Below are 22,162 nucleotides of genomic sequence, written 5' to 3'. Positions count from 1 at the left end.
GGTCACTGCTATCACTATGCCCATTTCCACTATATCGTTTGTAGACCTTCCTTAGCTAATGGTAAGTCCTTTCTATTGACTTGGGGCCCATGATGTTACTATGGGCATTTTTTAAGCCATGTACCTCCCATTGATAGGTGGTAAGGGTCATCATCCTTTATCTATAGTGAGCCAATGTATGGTCAAACAAAGTACAAATTATATATTTTGTAGTAGTTGGGCATTAAATTTTGTAAATAAAGTATGGCAAATTTGATTTCCAATCTTGGTCCACATTTTTGAAAATGCTCTTGTCTTATCGACAATGTATGATCCCTAGACTACTTCATTCTATGAAAATAGTAATGGTTAATGCTTAAAAGAGGTAACATTGTAAGTTTTAGCAATTATATCCTAAGAGAAATTATATCCTATATCAAACTCGATAGTAGGTTTGACAAGATTTGAAACCACTATTTCATTATCCTTAATCATTTCAAGTATAGAATCAAGATCTCCATACCTTACTATCTATTTTTCTTGGCTAATAAGAGTATAATGGACTATAAGAAGAAATTTTATTCTAGCCTTGCCTTCCATGAGGGTTTTTTACTCCTTTTATATGAACATTTGAAATCTCAAACTTGTGGAAGGGTTCTCACCCAGAAGGTGGTTTCTTTCAATGATTCTAAGAGTTCTTACCTCCCATCAAACACTAAAGATAGTGCAGGTATGCACTTGGAAGAAGAGGAGGAGGTGACAAAGGAAGAGTATAATGAGGAGGAAGAAAGGATAGACTCAGACAGGGAAGGTAATGTGCAAGTAGTTTGTCATAGCAAGGCTTAGGCAAGTATGAAGGAAGCAAGTTCCATCAAAAGGAAAAGAGGGGGAGGTAAGAAGATTGAGAAGAGTTAGGGAAAGGGGAAGGAGAGGTCCTTGAGGTTGAGGAAGAAAGGAAGGAGGGAGAGGGTGCGGTTAAAACTACAATTTCTCTAGAAGAGAAGGGGATAAATTATGTATGCTTTAGAGATTGTGTTTATAAGTTTTATGGTTCCTATTTTTTAGATAATGTGAGAGGGGATATAAATGTGAGGACAAATATATATGGAGGAACGATTGAAGGATTAGGGTCTATGATTTAGATGCAAAGTTTTACAGTCTATGAAGAAAGGGGTGGTGGGGAAGGTGGTGGAAACCAAGAAAGAGAGAAATTATTTAGAGTATGTAACTTATGGTTAAATGGATAAGGGATTAGAATTCAGGGATTGAATAAAGAGAGGGACTATCATAGAGAAAGGGATATGGATATAAGAAAGAGAGACATATAAAGAGATAAGGAGATACAAGAATGATGGAGATATTGATAGAGGAGAAAAGAGAGAATAAAAAAAAATGGAGAAGAAGGGAGAGGAGGGAGAGAGGGTGAATGAGATACTGGGAAAGGGATCCCTAGTCTTCCTATTCATAAAAATCTTGTTGTCTCTCTCCCTCTCATTTATATTTCTGTCACTCCATTCTCTCCCTATCCCTTTCTCACCTCTTCCTCCTCTTTGTCCCCTCAACCATAGTCCCTAAATCATAGGACACACAAATCTCCAACTAGTATAACCACAATAACTAAAAACTAATTCACATTTAAAAGTATAATAAATTTCTATTTTTTAATCTTGAATTAACTTTTTTAGTTATGTTAATATTTTTTAGGCTTATTTTACTTTGCCTTTAGTTTATTCTTAATTAAATTTTATTTAAATATTAAGATTGAATTTTTTGTCTTCGCTTAAAATCATAAGTAATATTTAAAATTAACAAGGATTAAATACATTATAATTATGTATTGTTAAAAATTCACTCCAATTATCTTTCTTAATGTATCTTTTTCTTTTTATGTACATATCTTGTATTTGTCACTCTCACTCACACTCACACACACTCCCTAACTCTTTCTTCTTATATAGAAATATTTTCCAAACAATGTCATCACTTCTCCTAGTATTTGTACATTCTATTATAAGTATCTCCTTTTCTTTTTCCCACTCCTTCACTCTCCCTATCTGCCCCATGTCATTAGCATTCTTTATCTTCATCATCTATCTCACTCTCGCCCCACCCCCATCTCTTTACAATTTTTTTTTAGTCTCTACCAATTGCACTGTTTATCTTGGTAGAGAGAATTGTAACGCCCCACCAAGGGATCCAAAAGAATTAACCTAAAGTTTCACTAAGTTTGCTAAACATTTTTTTAAAAAAAAGTAAGAATGTATAACATACACATTAAACACATAGTAGCGGAAGCAATAACATGTAATCATTGACAAACATACATCGCAAGTTACATTTCTTAAGGATCCCAAGACATTGAATCACGTTTAAATTTAATTAAATTCTAAGTCTAACAATTACCACATACATATGAAAGAATAATCAGAAAGTCCAATGTCCATAATATACATTTGTTCCGAATGCCTCTTGGCAAATTAATTCGGAATGCTCAATCATACACTATACAAGTCACAAGGTATGAAAGGCTTAAAAGAATATACATATGTAAAGATAAAGATACAACATCCTCAAATCCATGATACAAAGTACAGTAAAAATATATGAAACTATTCACCATACATGATACATCCATACATCCATAATGATAAAATATCTATAATAAAATCTAACCATCCATCATAATAATCCAAGAACATAGTGAAGGTAAATGCCAACCAAAAAAACTCTAGCCACGGTGACCACGGGTAGATCTCAATGGTAAGAGTAAAAAGCACTACCACCTGACTGCGTGGAACCTAAATGGTCCACTCCCACCGCACAAAGGAGATAGTCTCAAGTCCCAAATAGGATAACAAAACCTATAATCATAAATACTCTCTAAGTCTAGGAAATCCTATAAGTATGCTAACTCAAGGGTTCCTAAAAAGATCGACATCTAAACCCAGAGGTACCACAAAGACACATAGGAAACCTAATATGGAAGCGGGAAAGTGTCATCGCAAAAGTCACGTAAAAGTTACCCAAGCAATCCCTTAGGAATCTCAGGTCCCTACTGATCCCTGCAGCCACTAGTATCCTCTCGTACTGACGAGGCATACTACGAAATGCAAGGTCATAACCAAGCGTTCTCTCTACCCCATCCTAGTCTGTACTAACACTCAAGGCATGGGAGAGAACATACAATTATCTTGTTAGGTTCATTTTCTCTCATTTAGTGTAAATGTTTTCACTTATTAAAATGACTTACAATGGGTTTCTCCAAGCAACCTCTTAGGGCCCCGGCCCCCATTGAAAGCCACTTCCCAACTCTACACATAGATAACCTACCCTAGGCTCATGAAATCACAAATCAAAGAATCATAATAAAATCACCTCAGTCCTATACAAGTAACTGAAAAACATCATAAAAGATAAGCCACAAAAATTACATCAGTTCTTCATGAGCAACAGATAAGCATCAAATAATAATCATATGATCACAATAGTTCTCTATCAGCAATTGAAGGCATCAATGATAAATCACAAAATCCAATGGTTCTCCAATGAGAAACCAAAAAGTATCCCAATAGTAAATTACAATACTGATCAAAGACTCCAAAATAGTCAAGTCAAAACATGTCACAACATGACATCATCAAGATCTAAATGAACACTTCAGTCAAAGCAACCAGAAGGTAATACAAGTATAACTGGTCGAGACTCAGAAATGGTTATCAAATATAACTGATCAAGACTCAAAAATGGTTAAGTTAGGTATCTCAATACATACACCTCAGCTTCACACCAGGAAACTGGAAAGCAATAACAAACAGTAAATACATCCATCATAGAGCATACTATCACATTACCTTGGTTGGTTTGAAAAGATCGAGAACAAATCATCATAACCTCACATTCACAAACCCGGCCTCTGGTAATAACCTAAACTAGTCAATACTAGAACAACCCCAAAACATAGAGAACACATAGAAAACATCAAAGTCTCACAGATTGGATTTGAAAGTATATTATTGAGTTAAGGTAAGGTTTATGTTCCAGTTTAACGTCTATTTCAAGTAACTAAGTTTTCACAACTACCCCTTACGATTAACCCATTTCTATAATAACTTCCATTAAATCAATAATCCAAATCTACAATTAAATCAAATAATATTCATTACTAATTAACTTTAATTAAACTAATTTTAATTAAATTAATCAATAATTACTATTCTAATTACTTATTTTAATCCATTCACTAATTGTTAATTTATTAATATTTAACCAAAATTATTAATAAATTAATATTTATAAAAAAACTATGTTAAATACATTAATATTTAATTATTAAATATTAATAAAGATTAAAATATTATTAATTAAAATATATATAAAAAAATTTATTAATTAAAATTTTAAATAATAATAATTTTTTTTTATAAATAATAAAAAAATTATGAAAAAAAAACAAAATTAAAACATAACATATTATATTCATATGTTTTAAGCCCGTCGACTTCAAGACCACCTGCGGTCCGCCGTAGTCTTGCGGTCGCAGGGCCTGCGGCGGCAGGTACCCTATACCTGTCATCGCAGTACCTGCGACACAGGTACTGTCGGCTCTGCCGACAGTGGGGGTGGGTACGGGGTAATTCCCCCCCCGCCCCCCCCCCACTATAACATATATAAAATTTATTTTATAAATTAAGTTTTTTTATAATTTTATTTTTATTTTAAATATAATTTGTTTATAATAAATTTTTTATTGATAAACCAATTAATTAAAGATATATATATATATTTATAAAGATATTAAAATAATTTCTTTAATATATATATATAAATATATGTATTGAAAAATTGATTCCTTCTTTATATTGATATAGAAAATATAGTCAACCATCCGAACTTCTAATTTAAAATTTCAGTCTTAGATTCAACCCTTCCCGTTTAAATCTTATGTATACAGAAGTTTATTGACAAGCATCTGATAATTCCAATATTGTAATGTTTAAACATTCATCATAGAGAATTCAGATCTACAATCCACAAACACGAAGGAGACAGGAAATAAGAAAATTGCATAAATGATCAACGATCAAACACAAGACCCTACCTGATCCTGATGCTAATACGAAATCCTTGAAAAACTATGAGAGAATTCGCTCCCCTTCAATAACTTTCCTCTGGAAATCTTTCTTGGTATCAGCCTTCTGAAATTCGCTTCCAAAAGTTGTCTCCCAAAAAAATTCTCGTCCAAATTCATGTGTCACAAAAATGAACCCCCAAAGTTGTGATAAGAAGTTTTCTCCTCAAATCGGGGCACTAATTGTGCGTTCACCCGAGAAGACTCTTTGCACAACTGAGTTAACTCCCAAATTAACATTTATTATCTTTTCTTTTCTTTTGCATTCATCTTTCATACACATTAAGTTGAATTATTAAATAACTTTATTTAATATTCCACTTGACTTCTATTTTAAATCAATTTATTACTTTAATCTCATGTGTAGTTCATGAAATTAAAATAACATTATTAACTTCTATTATTTAATCTTTTAATTTATTTCTCAAATTTAAACTCATGCTTAGATCATGCGATCTAGAATTCTTAATAATTTAATATCGTTCAACTTTTAAATTTATTTTAGAACTTAATTGATAACATATTTAATTAATTTAAATAAAAATAATATTTAGCATTTATTTAAAAATGAACTCCAAATATATTATTATTAAATTAAATACATATTATCATGTTCTAAATTTATCTTTGACTTTAACCTCCAAATTTAATTCTTTTATTTAATTGATTTCTCAATTAATTAAATATTAAAGATATCATATTAATTCTCCATTAAATTAAATCATTAATTAATCTTTTTAATTAGACTTAATTAATAGAAAATACACCAAGGACTCATAAAGAAACATACGAAAACCCATCATAGAAAAACACATACTAAATCAAACAAAAAGGGTTATAATCATGAAATTACATCATTTGATGCATTCAGAGGGTACTTAACTCAGATACTTGTCCTAATTATCAATTAGGACAATTGGCTAAAGGGTTTAGGATTTGGACTTAAGAGTTTATCTCCTCTCTCTTACCATTGAGATAATGCGATAGGGTACGCTCATCCTGGCAATTCAGGGAAGTCAATATCCGGTACCTACAACTTGCATAAACTCTACGCACGTACAAACACAATATTCTAAGCTAAACAGACAATGGCAGGAAGTGGTGCATCGTGTAGATCCCGACTAGCAGGTGACTACGACTCCCTTCCTTAACCACATCAGAAACACCATACATAAATAAAACACACACGGACACCATACACATGTAGTATGGGGTAAGTATCCATAAGAAAGCACATGTGATAATAAACCATCTAACTAATCATCATCGATAACTGAAAACATTGAATAATCATCATACATGCATGAAATATAGAGTACCAAGTAATCTCATCATATAATAAACTGAGTGTAAAACAACATCTGATAATCTCTAAAATAATAATACTAATCATCAAGCATAAATTGGCCTAAAAGAGTTTGGCAAGGATGATAGAAATGCGACTTAGGGGTAGGCACTACATCCACCCCCTAGACTTAGGCTTACTCCTGGAAGCCTACAACAAAAGAAAAGCTAAGGACTCACTGTGCGGGTCCCATTGGACCCTTTCCCCTTGTAAAAGGATATGACTCCACTGAGTACACTCTATGGGCTCTATCCATGCCACCAACTGTAGGTTCTGAAGTTGCGGGTCTCTGGCCTGAGAACTGTGGTTTCCCTTGAGGGCAACGAGATGACTTGTGTCTGTGTTGTCCACATGAGAAACACTCTCCATTGAAGCTTCTCTGAACTCTAGGTGCACTAGACTACTAGAAACTACCCCCACTAGGATAAGACTAAACACTCTGAGATGGCTGATCATACTGGTTGGGCTTGTTGCAATGAGCGTTGTGATAGTTCCTAGCATTGGAACCACCGCCACCACTCTGTGCTGGAGGATAAGTACCTTCCTGCTGCTGATTACCCCCAGAAGGAGGTTTCCTATTGCCACCTGTTCCCTGACCACCCTTCGATCTTGATGCTGAAGGTGCTCCTACAAAACCCCCATGTCCTAAGTTCACACTCTGCTCTACAAGGATGGCTCGATGTACCGCATCCTTGAGGGTTTTAGGTTCAAACACCTTAACACCCCCAATTAAATGGTTGTTCAAACCTCTAATGAAATGTTGTGCCAACTATGTTGGGTTGTCACTGAATCCTAAAAAGGGCATGAGCTCAAAGAACTTGCGCTCATACTCTATAACAGTCATAGTGTACTGTCTCAAGTTATGGAACTCATCTGCTCTATGCTGCTTCCATTCCTCTGGTAGGAATCGCTCATGGAAGCTCTCTAAGAATAACTCCCATGTGACACTATTCATGGTTAAGCCCAGCTTCTTTTCCTCGATTGTCCACCAAGTGGCCCCAAAGAACTCTAGGTTGGTGATAGCAAACCTCGCTTTGACATTACTGTCAAAGTCTTGCATAGCAAAAATCCTATCAAGGGAAATAAGCCACTACTCAGCTACATATCCAGAACCCTGCCCATTAAAGGGCTTGACCTTGGACCTCTGAAGGTCCTTCATCTGTAAAGATACAATGGATCTATGTCGATCCCTCAAAGGGCTCCTAGACCTAGGTCTATGCTCATTTCCTGCCTGATGTGCTCTATCCTGATCATGAATAGGAGGTAGGCGATCAATGATGGTTCGTATCATTTTCCTCATGTCAACCTCCTCCGAGTCAGCATGCTCCTCTCTATGGTTCTCTTCGTGATGCTCATTGACATGCTCTTCCCTATTCTCTTCCTGAATGGGGCTCTCGTGGATAGACTCATGAACGCTAATACCTCTGCCTCTTCCACGGCCTCTGCCACGACCAAGGCTATAGCCTCTAATGGAAGATCTCATCCCAGATACCATCCTACAATAATATCCAAGACACAAGATGCTAAAATAACCATGAAACATACTACTGAAACACATAGATAAAAGACACATGTTTGGCAAACAAGATAGTTTGAATTTTCAGTTTACCTATAATTTTAGTTTAAGTATAATTTCAGTTTTGAAGTCTAAGTGTTGGAGTATGCAAAATATGCAACTAACAATTTAAGTTATGTTTTTAGTTCGACTAGTTTCAAGTTTTAGTTTTGAGAAAGATATACATGATAGTTTTAAAGTTTTCATTTTGTTCAACTAGTTCACACTAGTGGCGTTCCAATATACCTAGAGCTCCCAATGTAGAAACTCAGGCTCTGATACTAGATGTAAGGCCCCACCAAGGGATCCCAAAGAATTAACCTAAAGTTTCACTAACTTTTCCAAACATTTTTTTTTAAAAAGTAAGAATGTATAACATACACATCAAACACATAGTAGCGGAAGCAATAACATGTAATCATCGACAAACATATATCGCATGTTACATTTCTTAAGGATCCCAAGACGTTGAGTCATGTTTGAATTTAATTAAATTCTAAGTCTAACAATTACCACATACATATGAAAGAATAATCAGAAAGTCCAATGTCCATAATATACATTTGTTCCGAATGCTTCTTGGAAAATTAATTCGGAATGCTCAATCATCCACTGTACAAGTCACAGGGTATGAAAGGCTTAAAATAATATACATATGTAAAGACAAAGATACAACATCCTCAAATCCATGATACAAAGTATAGTAAAAATATATGAAACTATTCACCATACATGATACATCCATACATCCATAATGATAAAACATCTATCATAAAATCTAACCATCCATCATAATAATCCAAGAACATAGTGAAGGTAAATGCCAACCAAGAAAACTCCAGCCACAACAACCACGAACGGATCTCAATGGTAAGAGTAAAAAGCACTACCACCCGACTGTGTGGAACCTAAATGGTCCACTCCCACTGCGTTGAGGAGATAGTCTCAAGTCCCAAATAGGATAACAAAACCTATAATCATAAATACTCTCTAAGTCCAGGAAATCCTATAAGTATGCTAACTCAAGGGTTCCTAAAAAGATCGACATCTAAACCCAGAGGTACCACAAAGACACGTAGGAAACCTAATATGCAAGCGGGAAAGTGTCATCGCAAAGTCACGTAGAAGTTACCCGAGCAATCCCTTAGGAATCTCGGGTCCCTACTGATCCCTGCGGCCACTAGTATCCTCTCATACTGACGAGGCATACTACAGAATGCAAGGTCGTAACCAAGCGTTCTCTCTACCCCATCCTAGTCTGTACTAGCACTCAAGGCATGGGAGAGAACATACAATTAGTTTGTTAGGTTCATTTTCTCTCATTTAGTGTAAATTTTTTCACTTATTAAAATGACTTACAATGGGTTTCTCCAGGCAGCCTCTTAGGGCCCTGACCCCCATTGCAAGCCACTTCTCGACTCTATACATAGATAACCTACCCTAGGCTCATGAAATCACAAATCAAAGAATCATTATAAAATCACCTCAGTCCTATACAAGCAACTGAAAAATATCATAAAAGATAAGCCACAAAAATTACATCAGTTCTTCATGAGCAATAGATAAGCATCAAATAATAATCATATGATCACAACAGTTCTCTATCAGCAACTGAAGGCATCAATGATAAATCACAAAATCCAATGGTTCTCCAATGACCAACCAGAAAGTATCCCAATAGTAAATTACAATACTGATCGAAGACTCCAAAATGGTCAAGTCAAAACATGTCACAACATGACATCATCAAGATCTAAATGAACACTTTAGTCAAAGCAACCAGAAGGTAATACAAGTATAACTGATTGAGACTCAAAAATGGTTATCAAATATAACTGATCGAGACTCAAAAATGGTTAAGTTAGGTATCTCAATTCATACACCTCAGCTTCACACCAGAAAATTGGAAAGCAATAACAAACAGTAAATACATCGATCATAGAACATACTATCACATTACCTTGGTTGGTTTGAAAAGATCGAGAACAAATCATCATAACCTCACATTCACAAACCCGGCCTCTGGTAATAACCTAAACTGGTCAATACTAGAACAACCCCAAAACACAGAGAACACATAGAAAACATCAAAGTCTCACAGATTGGATTTGAAAGTATATTATTGAGTTAAGGTAAGGTTTATGTTCCAGTTTAATGTCTATTTCAAGTAACTAAGTTTTCACAACTACCCCTTACGATTAACCCATTTCTATATTAACTTCCATTAAATCAATAATCCAAATCTACAATTAAATCAAATAATGTTCATTATTAATTAACTTTAATTAAACTAATTTTAATTAAATTAATCAATAATTACTATTCTAATTACTTATTTTAATCCATTCACTAATTGTTAATTTATTAATATTCAACCAAAATTATTAATAAATTAATATTTACAAAAAACTATGTTAAATACATTAATATTTAATTATTAAATATTAATAAAGATTAAAATATTATTAATTCAAATATATATATAAAATTTATTAATTAAAATTTATAAATAATAAAAAAAATTATGAAAAAAAAACAAAATTAAAACATAACATATTATATTCATACGTTTTAAGCCCGTCGGTTTCAAGACCACCTGCGGTTCGCCGCAGTCCTGCGGTTGCAGGGCCTGCGGCAGTAGGTACCCTGTACCTATCGTTGCAGTACCTGTGACGCAAGTACTATTGGCTCTGCCGATAGTGGGGGTGGGTATGAGGTAATTCCCTCCCCCCCACTATAATATATATAAAATTTATTTTAAAAATTAAGTTTTTTTATAATTTTATTTTTATTTTAAATACAATTTGTTTATAATAAAAATTTTATTGATAAACCAATTAATTAAAGATATATATATATATATAAATTTATAAAGATATTAAAATAATTTCTTTAATATATATATAAATATATGTATAGAAAAATTGATTCCTTCTTTATATTGATATAGAAAATATAGTCAACCATCCAAACTTCTTATTTAAAATTTCAGTCTTAGATTCAACCCTTCCCATTTAAATCTTATGTATACAAAAGTTTATTGACAAGCATCTGATAATTCCAATATTGTAATGTTTAAACATTCATCATAGAGAATTCAGATCTACAATCCACAAACACGAAGGAGACAGGAAATAAGAAAATTGCATAAATGATCAACGATCAAACACAAGACCCTACCTGATCCTGATGCTAATACGAAATCCTTGAAAAACTATGAGAGAATTCACTCCCCTTCAATAACTTTCCTCTGGAAATCTTTCTTGGTATCAGCCTTCTGAAATTCGCTTCCAAAAGTTGTCTCCCACAAAAATTCTTGTCCAAATTTGTGTGTCACAAAAATGAACCCCCAAAGTTGTGATAAGAAGTTTTCTCCTCAAATCGGGGCACTAATTGTGCGTTCACTCGAGAAGACTCTTTGCACAACTGAGTTAACTCCCAAATTAACCTTTATTATCTTTTCTTTTATTTTGCATTCATCTTTCATGCACATTAAGTTGAATTATTAAATAACTTTATTTAATATTCCACTTGACTTCAATTTTAAATTAATTTATTACTTTAATCTCATGTGCACTTCATGAAATTAAAATACTTCTATTATTTAATCTTTTAATTTATTTTTCAAATTTAAACTCATGCTTAGATCATGTGATCTAGAATTCTTAATAATTTAATATCTTTCAACTTTTAAATTTATTTTAGAACTTAATTGATAACATATTTAATTAATTTAAATAACAATAATATTTAGCATTTATTTAAAAATGAACTCCAAATATATTATTATTAAATTAAATACATATTATCATGTTCTAAATTTATCTTTGACTTTAACCTCCAAATTTAATTCTTTTATTTAATTAATTTCTCAATTAATTAAATATTAAAGATATCATATTAATTCTCCATTAAATTAAATCATTAATTAATCTTTTTAATTAGACTTAATTAATAGAAAATACACCAAGGACTCATAAAGAAACATACGAAAACCCATCATAGAAAAACACATACTAAATCAAACAAAAAGGGTTATAATCACAAAATTACATCATTTGATGCATTCAGAGGGTACTTAACTCAGATACTTGTCCTAATTATCAATTAGGACAATTGGCTAAAGGGTTTAGGATTTGGACTTAAGAGTTTATCTCCTCTCTCTTACCATTGAGATAATGCGATAGGGTACGCTCATCTTGGCAATTCAGGGAAGTCGATACCCGGTACCTGCAACCTGCATAAACTCCACGCATGTACAAACACAATATTCTAAGCTAAACAGACAATGGTAGGAAGTGGTGCATCGTGTAGATTCTGACTAGCAGGTGACTATGACTCCCTTCCTTAACCACATCAGAAACACCATACATAAATAAAACACACACGCACACCATACACATGCAGAATGGGGTAAGTATCCATAAGAAAGCACATGTGATAATAAACCATCTAACTAATCATCATCGATAACTGAAAACATTGAATAATCATCATACATGCATGAAATATAGAGTACCAAGTAATCTCATCATATAATAAACTGAGTGTAAAACAACATCTGATAATCTCTAAAATAATAATACTAATCATCAAACATAAATTGGCCTAAAAGAGTTTGGCAAGGATGACAGAAATGCGACTTAGGGGCAGGTACTACAAGAATGTAGAGGCAAATAAAGAATTCTTTAGTTTTGTAATCATCAAAAAAAGGTCTAATAAACTACACATCTTCTTTTTGAGTATTTTTTATTTATACGCTAGACCACATTACGTGCTTAATCAACCTTTCTATAAATTATCAATAATTTTTTTCTAGTCTAATCAAGAAATAATTATTTATTTGATTATATCCTAAAGTTTGACAACCTTATCCTAAGTTTTATTAAATTTGTAGAACATGGCCCTTTTAATTAAATAAAAATCCCCTTTACCTGATGTGCATATAAAAAGACATTTTCCTATAAAAAAATCAAGTATTTTGTCTACATCTTGAATACACACTTTCCAATGTGAGTAGAATCCCCTTTTCCTCTGAACCTCCAACACTCATCTTTTGCCTCTTAATATCACCCATCCCTTTTACATCTTGAGAATCTTCAACACATGGATCAACAAAATAACACATTGCCACCATTACTTATTCCTTTTAATCTATACCATCAAAACATTGTTAAAGGAGGCTATCTCCTTACTCTCTCATACATATAGAGTTCATACTAATATTATTCCATCATTTTGATATCTTGAGCATTTGAGTGCTCAATTTCACTCTTGCATACTTACATTCTAGCTTAGTATTTCCTTACATTGCAAGTAGATTAGGACATCTAGCTTAAATGAGGGATAGTATTCTTTACTTTTAGCCTTGGTTTACTTCCCTTGTACTTGTATATAGAATTGTATCTCAATTTTTCATCTTCATTCTACTCTTTTCATTTGTCACTTGGATTCTTGGATACTATCATCATCATTGCTTGTACTCTTTGAATATCTCACTCTATGGTGCACCTTACTAGGGTCTCCATCTTTAGGTTTCTTTGACAACAATTATCCCATCATTTTTTTTCTTGTATGTCATAGATAGTGCTATAAGCTACCTTCCAAAGCTCATAACAATTTGGATCTTTTGTATGTAATCGTTTCTATAAGTGTGTTGGTTTTTTACCATACATTCATGGCACCCACAATAGGGATAGAACTATGTTTTTAGATGCATTTTAAATTATTTTTGAAGTTTCTTCTTGTAGGTCCATCAATTTTATTTTTCCAACATGAATCATCATATGAAAAAAATTGTACTATAGGAAATAAACCTTTTTTCTACACATGATACTTTGTCTTTATGATTATGTCAACTACCTTCTTTCTCTATTATTTCCTATCTTTTGGATATTCATCATACTCATAATGGAGCTCTATTTCTTGGGTTTATTCTATAACCTAGCTTCTGAATATCTATTGTACGATATTTTGGTAAACTATGCTTTGTCACACATACATGTTACTTGCATCTTTTTACTTTTAATAATTAGGTTTTCTTACTAATATCTTGGATTTTAATTTTTTTTTACATGATAGTGACTAATCAAATGGTTTGGCAAGATTACTTTGATTTTATATTTATAAATTATAACATATACTAACTTGCAGGTGCATTTTCAAATGAAAGAAAAATAATCACTATGCTTATTATTATCATCATTTCATTTTTATAGGATCTTAAAAGATCATGAATAAGGGTTCATATCTTTGCTATAGAAGTATGGTCTTTTCTTTATAAGATAATCAAAAAACATGACCCATTGGTGTGGATCAAAGAAAGTAAACTGGATAAATTGATCTTTAATAGCCTTAATTAACTACTTTCTTTGTGGGATTAGGAGAAGCATTTGGAGTAGTGGAGTACTTTTTTTCATCTTTGAGGAAAATTAGAAATATAGACTTCTACTTGTCATCCATTTTGTGTAGATCTCTTAGTAGGATATTTTACATTTAGAGGGCCTACTCTGCTAACAAAATAATTCAAATGCAAATGACCCTATTAGGAACAAGAAAACTTGACTTCTCCAACCCACTATAATATTAAAACAGAAAAAGACCAAAGTCTTAGGGGGATATAATTTTTCTATTCATGTAGTGAAGGATCTCATGGGATTTTTATGATTGGGGAATTTTTAGGTTGGTATGCTTGATGTGTTTGGTTTTGTTGAGGCCTTGTTAGTGCTTGCAAGAGTGGAACATTTAAGTACTCTTGGGGTCCTAAGGCCCTAGTCTTGTATTCAGAGTGAGAGGGATGTTATGAATAAATCCCTTATTGAGAACCTAGGTTAGAGTCCACCCTATTATAGCTACATTAATATTTTGATACAAGGAATGGTCAAACTGAACTACCAAATCACCCTAATATTTGACTCACCATAAATTTGAAGGAAAATAGATCTTATAAAAAAAATAAGAATATTAACATTAGTTAGGAAGGTAGTAATATAATTCATTGTCATTACTAACTTGATAATATAAATAATTTTAACATAGAACTTTATTTTATATTTTCAATAATAGAACTAAGATAATAATACTCAATCCTTATCTTTCATACTCCCATAATGAATCTCTTTATATCTAACAAAGATTATAAATCATTAAACATTATTTTGAATTAATATGTCATAATTTCCTTACACTATCAAATATCTATGATGATATGTTAATAATGCAAGGAATACATACATACATACATACATACATACATACATACATACATACATATATATATATATGTGTGTGTGTGTGTATGTATATATATATACATACATACACACACACACACACACACACACACACACACACATACATATACATACATATATATATACATATACATATACATACATATATATATACATATACATATACATATACATATATATATACATATATATATATATATATATATATGTGTGTGTGTGTGTGTGTGTGTGTGTGTGTGTGTTGATGGAGTGCAAGGTAGAAGTATCCCCAAAGGAGATGTCCTAGCCCCTAGCAATATAACCACATGGTAGAAACACAATAGTAAAAAGAAATAATGCAATATTTGATACCAATTTTCAATAATTTGTTTATAAAATATAATTGATTATATGCAATATGCCCCATTGTAAGCCCTTCTGGGTTGGGGCCAAATACAAAATACAATTATGAAATCAATTATGCAAGATCCAACAGGATCCAACTTACAAAACCAATCTCAACTAGTCCAAACACACAACTGGATAAGAACAACAAGAGGAATCCACACTTGTACCCTTAGGTCCACCAAGAGATCCTCTAGTTCCTAAGCCGCATCTCTAGCTCTTCAAATTCACATCTATCCTTACTTCCATCCTAACTAAAAAAAATCACTAAAAGACTCCACAAGACCCCTACTTATACCAATCTAAGCTACAAGTCAGCCTAGAATGCTAAAAACTAAATAAACCTAACATTAAATATGTGAAGAGCCACAAGTCAGCCTCCAATAGAAATTAAATGTCTAAAAATTGATATCCAAGAAAAATAGTGATATCTCATAGCTCCAATTGAATTAGAACTCAAGGAAGAAATTTAGGTCCCCTACAACCCCTAAAATGTGCAAAGGCTAATTCGGTAATAATATACGTGCATCCATCCCAAAAGTCACGCACATAAACTTGTCATGCAAATTGCCAAAAATTGATACTCTAGGAAAATTTCCATATCTCTCAACTTATAATGAATTAGAATTTGTTCCTCTGAGAAAAGGAAGTACTCTAGACCCTCTTCAATCCTTGAAATGTGTATCTAAGCTCATTCATTGCAAAAAATAGTTACACGGCATACAATAGGCACCCAGAAACTAGAAAACACATCTCCAGTAGCAAGGTAAAAATGGTTCAAACTTCAACTCAATCTATCCAATCTGTCATGAGGAAAGGTTCCCCAATGTGTCTCCAACACATCCCTAACCGTTAAAAGCATAACTCCACCAAAATCTAAGCTCTATTCTCCTCAATAGTTAACCAAAATCTGTCCAAACATGCATGATTGCAAGCAAGCCTATGATGCTCATGCATTAGACACCCTAGGTTTGAAAAGTTGTTCTAGTAACTGGAAGAACATCTTATAGGATTCAAAACATAAATCCCATACTATTTCTTCACATACATGTCCTCCAATTCTTTAACCTGCACACTCTTTCCCTTGTTTTTCTTCTTCTTCTTCACATCCACCAGAGGTGTTCCATTAGTCTACTTTCCATGCTAATCTTCAACCTTCTTAGAATATATCAACTCAAATCATATACCAATACTCAGGTTCCTCATACAGAGCTCTTCATTCTACAAAGGAATTAACAAAAAAATCTTATCACCTTACTCAATAGTAAACAAATTCCTAACACAATCATGCATAACCCTTCAATCATACTGCCAAGGTCTGACAAGTAACACATGACAACTATTCATATCCACAATATAACACAACACTTGATCCTTATGCTGCCCAATCTACAAATCAAGAAGGAATTGCTCCCTCGATCACTTCCAAAGCATGCTCACCTTGCAACTAGCCAATCCGATAAGGATAAGGATGCCTCACTCTCTTCAAACCAAGTTTCTAAAGCATCTCTTCAACAATAAGGTTATCAGTACTACCACCATCCACAATATCCCTTGTAGAATTTTCCACCAAAATTATAACAAGTCCTGAACAAACTAGTCCTCTGACAAAAATCCAATGTCATCTCACCAATTGGTACTTAGTGAACCAACAAACTCTCTCCTTGCTTAGGCTGACTATCCTAGACTACAACCTCATGCCCAATAGAAGTTTTCCTTCCAATTGAACATTCAAAAGATCTATGCCTTTCTTGACCACAGTTGAAACAATTACCTCTAACCCACCTCCACTTGTCCTTCCATTCTATTCAATAGGTTTTTGTTCACCTTTTGCTTTTGGTTTAGCTTGTACCAAACTATCCTACTTCTCCTTCCCTTAGGAACTACCTTAATTCTTCCTCTTTAACTTCTCCTCTGCTCTCAAAGAATACTAATTAGCATCCTAAACTAAATAAATATTCAACATACCAACCTCATCCTAAATATTGAATCTCAAACCATTAATATACCAATCTACCTTCTCTTTTGACAATTCTCTATGCCTAGACAAAATAGTCAACTTGTAGAACTCCTTGGTATAATCCTTCATAATCATATCTTTCTATTTCAAGTTCTATAACTTCTTAAATAAATCAAGTTGATAATAAAAAAGAATGAACTTAGCTTTCAACTTAGTCACCATCAATCTCCATCTAGTGATCTTCATTTTACCTTCCTCTTCTCTATCTCTTTGTAGTTCATTCCACCAAAGAGTAGCATGTCCCTTTAGCTTAGTTTGTGCCAACCTTACTCTGAGTGGATCCTCAATATCCTCAAGCTCAAAGTAGTCTTCAAATTCACCAATTCAATCAATTAGGTCTTTAGCATTCAAAATACCTGGGAAATTAGGAACCTCCATCTTATGCTTCAGCTTCAACTAAGATCTAGGTTGAGCAAACTGACTAGCCCTAATTCCAATAGGTCTCTCCACATGATCAGTTCTATCTTCACTACTCGATCCAAAAAATTCAATGTATTCAACAACTTCTTCATAACTAACTTTAGTACCCACATGCCTAGGTACACCACCTAAAACACTTACAATCTCAACAATCATGTCACTCTTCATCAATGCTATCTGAGATCTGAAATTGGCTTTAACCTCCATCTCAAATCTAAAATCTACTTTAATCTTTCCTAAGATCTATTCTTCTACAACATCACTAAGATCATCAATTTCCTTACACTCCGATATTCTTGGAGGCATCTTCTAAAATTTTAGAAAACCCTAAGCAACAAATCCACAAATCTGGAAGATCAGTGAGCCACAAGATCAACCTTCTTTGCAAATCTTGGTGTAAACTGCTGAAGCTTTGGTGATTTGTCAGCACACTTAGGAACAAACTTCACTCTAATACCATCTAATGGGTAAACCCTAGTCCTAAGCTCATCCCATCCCATTGGCCACTCAAATTTTCTTAGGCACGTTTAACGATATTGTTCTTGAGAGTCACAAAATGCCATAGGACAATAATATTTAATGAGGAATATCTTGGAGCTTGTGTGAGGTATGGATACAATTCTAGCAGCTAAAATATCATGTTGTTGACACCTACAATAGGCTCTATCATTTTTTAGATTGGATTATGTTTAGATTTTGTGTCCTCATCTTGGATGATGTTGAAACTTGTAGTGTTGACCAATACAAAGATGCCACATTGCAATTTTTTTATTTTTGACTTCTAGACCCCTGAAACCTTTTTGAATGGAACCAAATAGATTCAATAAATATTTTTAGACATGATGTGTCTCCCTAGTTACCAATATGCCTCTTTTTGTCCCCTAGACCCATTTGAGCAACTTCTTGACAACTTAGCAACTTTTGGCATTTTGGATCCTAATCATCCAACATTACATTTTATGAGTTCCAAACACTTGAACAAGATGCAAAATCACTATTTAGGACCTAGTTGGGTCATAGCCCACTTACCAATGACATGTATAAAATTTGAACCACTTTTACTGCCTAGTATCTATTAGGGTGTTAGATCTAGAAATAGAATTACTCACAACCATTACCAAGTCATTCCAGCTTTTGGGCAAAGGACACAAAATCAAGAGAGCCTTAATTTCTTCATCAATATTAATACTCACAGAAGATAATTGACTAGTAACATTTGGTATTAAAATCATTTCAATGATCTCTAGAAAATCCCCCTTCTGCCATCTAAATATTAAATAAATGCTTCATGAGAAAAACCTTATTTGAAGCCAAGGGCTTTATATACAATTTCCTAGAGTGTCCATCAACTCTTCTGCCATCTTCAATTTTGTAATGTTAAACATCATCGATGGTGCCAAGAATAATAAAAAATTTTCAAGTTTGTTTCTATCTAAAATATCCTAGTCCTCATTTGTCATAGTTCCTTGGTTCTTATTTTTCCTTCCAATGGCTTCCATAAATCCTTCTGATGAAGATAGTCCTCCATTTGCATCTTCTATATCTAAAATTTCTACCCATTAAACTTTTCAACCCTCAGCTTACCCTCATCTTTCATCTCTCCCACTCAAGTATGAAACTTCCATTCAAAGAATAACTAAAAAATAAAACAACCTCGCTTTGATTCCACTTGTTAGGGTTAACCCACAGACATAAATAACAATTGCATACAAATATAAACAATATCAAAAAATATTGAATCACACATAGGAGAACACAAGACACCAAGATTTAACATGGTTCACCCAATCCTTGGGCTACATCCACCAAACAACAAGTCCAATATTATTGTGATCCAATGATTACACTCTGTAATCCCTTATAGCTCAATACTATCACAAGAAGCAATTTTCACATCACACGTAATGAAAACACCTAACCCTAAGCTCTTTTATACAAGTATTCTGACCACTTTAGGGTTATAATTAATTATTACATGTCAGCCCAAAATCTTAATAAAATAGGGCCCAAAAAATTGTTGGCAAAGAATTATGAAGTATGTACAATACTTCCCTGATCAATCACTACAAACTAATAGTTTTCGCCCTAGTTTTCATTATCTTGCACATACCTAAATAAGGCTTAGTCAAACCAACTTGATTTAAGCACACCAACACACCATCCTAATTTGGCTAGAGTCACAACAAGCCTCAAAGAAACAACAATACAAACAAAGCCAAAACAATGGTTGTTTATGATGACACTAAGATTCAAGCTTAGACATTTACATAATGTAGCCAACTCAAGACTCAAACTTCAATGTTAATTGTATAACAATAATAAGAATTCAAGTTTCACTATTCTCATCCCAACAAAAAACTCCAAATAAGTTACTCATACTCAAAAGTACTCATAACTTGAACAATTTAAATACAAATTAATATTCCATATCCTTAAATTCACATGTCAAAAAATACTATCAAAGCTTGTTATAATGATTCCTACCCTTATTTTGGATGCAAATTACATTAAAATGAAGTACATGAAATACTTAAAACATAAAGAAGAAAAATAAGATGTGTATTATGATAACCAATAATGTCATACATGAACAAACTGATGCATCAAATTTTTAAGTCTAATATAATTATGCATCAAATATATGTCATACATCAAATATAAAATGCAATATATATACATCAAATGTATCTCGAATATGTCCACTAACATAAAATCCAAGATATATGTCCACTAATGCCTATACATGTGTCCTTCCCTATATCTTCTCCTTCCCATGAGGGGAAGGAAAAAAATCCCTAGAGGTCTTCATTTTTTTCATGGAGGGAGATGATGGGGATGTTGTGATCTTCCTCACATGCTCACTTGACCACTTGTTTAGGATCCTCTCTATCTGGAGCTGATACAAACAAAATATATATGAATTAATAATTATTATACATTGAAATCAAATATATGTACACACAAAATTAATTATTTTCTTACCGCCATCAAATATTTACTTTGTACATCCACCTCAAAGGCTTACACATGATCGAGAGTAACAAGGCCCTACAATAATTCAACCAATATAATCAATTGATGATACTTATAAATACCATTTAAAATTTCAATACTAACTATTACAAATAATAACTAAAACCATGAAAACTCTTTCAAACCTTGGTCAATGGCTCTGAACTAGCCATCATGGAAGAAACTCCATGATCAATGGAGTAGGGAAGATGAGGAGGAGTCTTAGAGATCAACAACTAAAAATGATGTCATATAATTTATACATCTTTCATAGAATATAATATAATCAAATGTACCTCTACAAAACTTGTATCATTCCTAGGCTTAGAGTCCCTTATGAATGTCGATGGTCCAATAAACAACTAATGGACATGGATAAAAATATATTGTCTATCCTTCATATGATTACTTAAAAAATATGTGTATTAATTTAAATGATTAAATTGATATATACTTGTCCACTCATTGGCAAGACATACAATGGAGTTGAGGAATCTATACTAGGGCCATCAACACTCTTACCCTAAATTTTGAACAATGTCAAGACATCCTAATTAGTTATTCATTTACTATACATACAAATGTAATCAAATTAGTCTATTATAATTATAATTTACCTATGTTCACTTAGGAACTCACCAATGCCTAGCCCATTATCCATAGTATTTGCAATGTGACTACTAAACATGCATAAGGATCCACATGACATGCATATGTGACCATGATCCAAAGGAGGCTCCTCAACTAATGGAGTTGCATAATTAATGAGGGTCTATTTCAAAGAATTAATAGTCCCTAGAGTACTGGTCTCTACATGTTCCTTCAAAACTAAAGGAATAATAACATGTTCACCTTGTGGCTTAACAATAGGTGCTCTAACTGCATTAGCATCATGATGTACCCCTGCCCTCTCAAATGATGAACCCCGACCTCTACCTTGAGAATATAACATGTCAAAATAATAGGGGATCTCCCTGAGGAAAAATTCACTATACAATTTCTTTAAGAAATACATTAGAACTTGGTGATTATTGTAGGGGGCATGAAAGACCATCCACCATCTATC

At 33.1% G+C, this 22,162-nt stretch overlaps 1 pseudogene; it reads left to right on the top strand.

Moving 5' to 3' along the window:
* The first annotated feature begins 711 nt into the window (after window positions 1-711).
* The window catches only part of LOC149568915 (DNA mismatch repair protein MSH2-like), a 128,333-nt pseudogene continuing 106,882 nt past the window's right edge, over window positions 712-22,162 (top strand).

This window comes from Cupressus sempervirens, chromosome 3 (assembly GCF_028749045.1).
Source record: "Cupressus sempervirens isolate cs-2001-9-10 chromosome 3, ASM2874904v1, whole genome shotgun sequence".
Taxonomy (NCBI): domain Eukaryota; kingdom Viridiplantae; phylum Streptophyta; class Pinopsida; order Cupressales; family Cupressaceae; genus Cupressus; species Cupressus sempervirens.
The sequence above is the reverse complement of the archived record's forward strand: the minus strand, read 5'-3'. Positions and strand labels throughout refer to the sequence as shown.